Here is a 3966-nt window from a genome sequence, read left to right as displayed (position 1 = left end):
CAATCCTGAGATTGAGAAATCCTTGAGTGAGTTGAGACGATCATCTAGGATATTGCCGACAGAGGAAGAGCTGAGTACTCTGTCAAGTTACTACGAGAACGCTCTGTTCGAAGAAGATCCACCTACATCTCTGCTTCTACTTCTTCTTGGTGAGACAGTCACTTTTCCGTAAATTCCAGTCATGGTGAAGAAGCAACTATAGCAAGTCATTCGAGCCGACATTTGCAAATCTATACAAGGGGTTCGAATTACCGGAGCGATAGGAAATTCGAACCGAAGCCTTCCTATATCAACTTGGTTGAGAGAAACGATTCGGGGAGCGCAAATGAAGATGCAGCCAAGCATATGGAGATATTTATTGATTATTGCTCTATGCCCTCGCCGACCGGTGTGACTCGGGACCGGATAAAGGAGACTATGTTTATATTTTCACCGCGATCGCAAGGGAGTGGTACGAGAGATCCGGATCGAGCCGCTCATGGGATCACCGACGGAATTCTTTGGCCTTGGCATTCTACAAGAAATACTTCTCTGCCTTGAAGACGAATGCCATTAGAGCTCAGATCACGAGCTTTAAACAGGGACCTGATGAGAACTTTCATGAAGCATGGGTCCGTTTCAAGAAGCTGGTGCGAACCATACCGCACCATGGGTTCGAAAAATGGAGTCTTTGCAATCAGTTCTATAACGGGTCGTATGACGATCGAGGGCTATCTTGATGATCTGCAGCCAATGGCCGATTTGCTGAGAATATGGGAGAGATTAAGGGGTGGAAGATCATTGATGACTTAGCCACCCATAAAGCTGAATATGGGAATTCGAGAGGCAATCAGAGGAGGAATGCTGAATCCCCTTTTGTAGCTGCATTAGAGGCTCTCACGGCGAGGTTTGACAAATACGAGTTAGGAGGAGCTTCAAAAGGAAGGATGTATCATGTGAATGCTGTTTCAGACGGTCCTTTCGTCTGTAGAAGATGTGGAGCTGAGGGACATGTTTCATAAAATTGTCCCAGTCCCTTCGAGTCTTGTGCTGCCTTTCAACATTATAGGCAGACAAACACGTACTATGAGCCGAATGTCCACCCAAACTTGAGGTGGAGTAGCCAAAATGTCCTGAATCCGACTCAACCTCCACAGCAGCAGCAGCAGCAAACTTATGTGCCCCCTCACAAGTAACAACAATATCAAAAACCTCCCTATGTGCCGCAGTAGCAACAAACCCAAAATTTCGAGTTTGCTGAGTTGAAGAATATGCTGCAAAAGGAGTCCCAAACTAGAGAGGCCGGGATGAAATTGCTAGAAAGTCAAATTGCTCAATTGGCTAGCAAGAATGCCACTCGAGCTCCGGGACACTTACCGACTCAAACTGACCAAAAGGAGACCCTTAATGCCATCACTTTGAGGAGCGGGTCTACCCTGGAGGGGCCTGCTATGATTGAGGATGCCCCTGAAAAAGATAAGCCGGAACCGAATCAAAACAAAGCTGGAACGAACAAAGGAAAGAAAAAGACGTCTACCAGGTATGTCAGTCGATCGACTGACATACCCGGTCGATCGACTGAAGTGCGAGTTACAGGAGCTTCTGGTCTTGTTCAAGTCAGTCGATCGACTGACCTCACTGGTCGATCGACTGAGATCGCTGCTGATAGTGAGCCTTTTCGTCCTCCGATGCCCGATAACTTGAGGGATCACTTATTTCGGGGTACGACTGCCCCGAAAATATTGAGGTCAGACCCGACTGCTGATGGGTCCGTTCCGGTTCCGAAGTAAGACCCAATGTCGATCAATGGTTCGCATTTGAGACGGTCTGAAGAGGGGTCAAGTTTCAACAAGGAGAAGGTGGTGGACTTCCAGCCAAAGTCCACGAATGCCGGCATGAGAGATTTAGAGGAGAGGGCTAAGCTACTTCTTACAGCCCCATATCCGGAGAGACTAGTGCCGACGAAGGAACGGGTATCTTTCAATAAATTTGAAAAAGTTATTCGTAGCTTGAATGTACAAGTCCCTTTCCTTGAGTTAGTCAATCAAGTGCCTGCTTACACTAAATTCATGAAACAACTCTTGTCTAAGAAGAAGTCAGTTGAAACTGTGCATACTGTCGCATTAACTGAGGAGACATGCTCTTATTTGTCTCATACTGCACCCCTTAAGCTAGAAGACCCGGGTGGTTTTTCTGTTCCTTGCAATATAGGTACCTTCTCAATTGAGAAGGCATTATGTGACCTAGGAGCTAGTATTAGTGTAATGCCCTTGAGTCTAGCTAGGAAGCTGAAGTTGAATAGGTTTGCAGTCACCGATATGACAGTACAGATGGCTGATCACTCCGCAGTCCAGCCAATAGGAGTCTTAGAGGACATCCCTGTGCAAATAGGGAAATTCTTCTTCCCTGTTGACTTCGTGGTACTAGATATGCCCGAAGATGCACACATACCTATCATACTAGGTAGGCCATTTTCGCATCTTCTTTGGTGCGATTATTGATGTCGGTTCAGGTACCTTGACCTTCAAAGTGGGGAGGCATTCCATTGTCTTTGCCCATACAGCTAGGAAGAAAGACCCCATGTGGCCTGTCAATTACAATACGGTTTCTGAAAAGAAATCTTATTTTATACTTCCTGATATGCCTGTCTCCATTTCTACTCCTGTTGTGACACCTCCGCCCCAGGCTGGGAGCAAAAAGGAGGACGATTCTGTTGTTTTACATATTGCAGGAGCTGGTTTGGGGAAGGAAGAGCCGCAAGTTGCTCCAGCTGTGAAGGAGCCAATCATTTCACGAGGCGGTCTTGGTTGCCTTGGCTATGGCACTGATGAGGAAGTTGATGACGAGCCGGTCAAAGTGCGAGAGTCCGATTTGGATTCTGACGAGTCCGAAGAGATCATTGACTGGGGAGATATAGAAGCTGTTGATCCGTTGAGTTCTGTGGATGCTGAAGCTAAGAAGGGTGCAGGTAAGGAGATGAGCACCGTTGAGGCTACCTCTTGTAGCCAGAAGCCGACCAAGTGGGCCATACCGTGGCCGTTCTTGATCAACTATTAGTTGATCACATGTTTTATCAAAAAACTTTCTTCTATTTGCTTTTGTTAGACACTCTTTTTATTGCTTATTGTGTGCGCGAGACTTCGCCTTTAATTATTTTGTTGCTTAGGATTTTTAAGTACTTTAGACTTTAGTTTAGGTTTTGCGCAATTTTGGGCGCGTATTATTGTGCACTTGCAGTTTTATAGACCTCATTAGTTCAATTTATTGAGCTAATACGAAGAAATCAGAAGTTACAGCAGTATTTCCAGTCGATCGACTGGTCTGTATGGTCGATCAACTGGTCTGCGGTTCCCAGGAGCCACTGTTCCTGTTCACCTTGGTCGATCGACTAAGCTATGTGGTCGATCGACCGCACTGCACTGTTGTACCTGTTCACGACCTCTCCTCTGCTGTGTTTGGTCGATTTGCGGAACTGAGGGAGTTTTCTACTCCACTTTATCTTCCGTCATATTATTTAGATTTCTATTTTTCTCATTTATGCACAAAATATCGCTTCTTTATTGCTTTCTCGATTTTATGCGTGGTATTTGTTTGTCTTTTCAGGTACTTATTAGTAGCACTGCTAGCTACTGAAACCTCCTAGCTCACGCTGGTTTGGGGAGGTTTCCTTTGCTGCGCTTAAAATCTTGTGAGTTCCCGATTTCCGCTTCTTGTCAATTTTATTTATTTCATTTTACGCAAATTCCCGTTTCTCTGTTCCTTCATTACATGATTTTGCACAATGGGGACATTGTGTGATTTGGTTTGGGGAAGGGTTTTGCGTCACATATCATTTGCTTGCATTCACGTTTACATTTTGTTTTGCATTGTTTATTTCATTTCATTTATATACATAAAATCCAAAAAAAAAAATTGATAAATTTCAAAATTTTCAAAAAATTGCACGTTTATTTTAGCATATAGGTCGAGTCGGAACGGTAGTATTTC

General features: G+C 44.7%; 1 non-coding gene across 1 annotated transcript; it reads right to left on the bottom strand.

The window, feature by feature from the left end:
* Nucleotides 1–548: 548 nt before the first annotated feature.
* LOC141609790 (small nucleolar RNA R71) lies at nt 549–655 on the bottom strand. The gene has a single exon (XR_012527700.1). It is a non-coding gene; the product is annotated as a small nucleolar RNA R71 (small nucleolar RNA).
* Between the last annotated feature and the right edge of the window lie 3311 nt (nt 656–3966).

The sequence above is a fragment of the Silene latifolia genome, chromosome 10 (assembly GCF_048544455.1).
Source record: "Silene latifolia isolate original U9 population chromosome 10, ASM4854445v1, whole genome shotgun sequence".
In the NCBI taxonomy this organism is placed as follows: domain Eukaryota; kingdom Viridiplantae; phylum Streptophyta; class Magnoliopsida; order Caryophyllales; family Caryophyllaceae; genus Silene; species Silene latifolia.
This window is presented reverse-complemented; position numbering and strand designations above follow the sequence as displayed.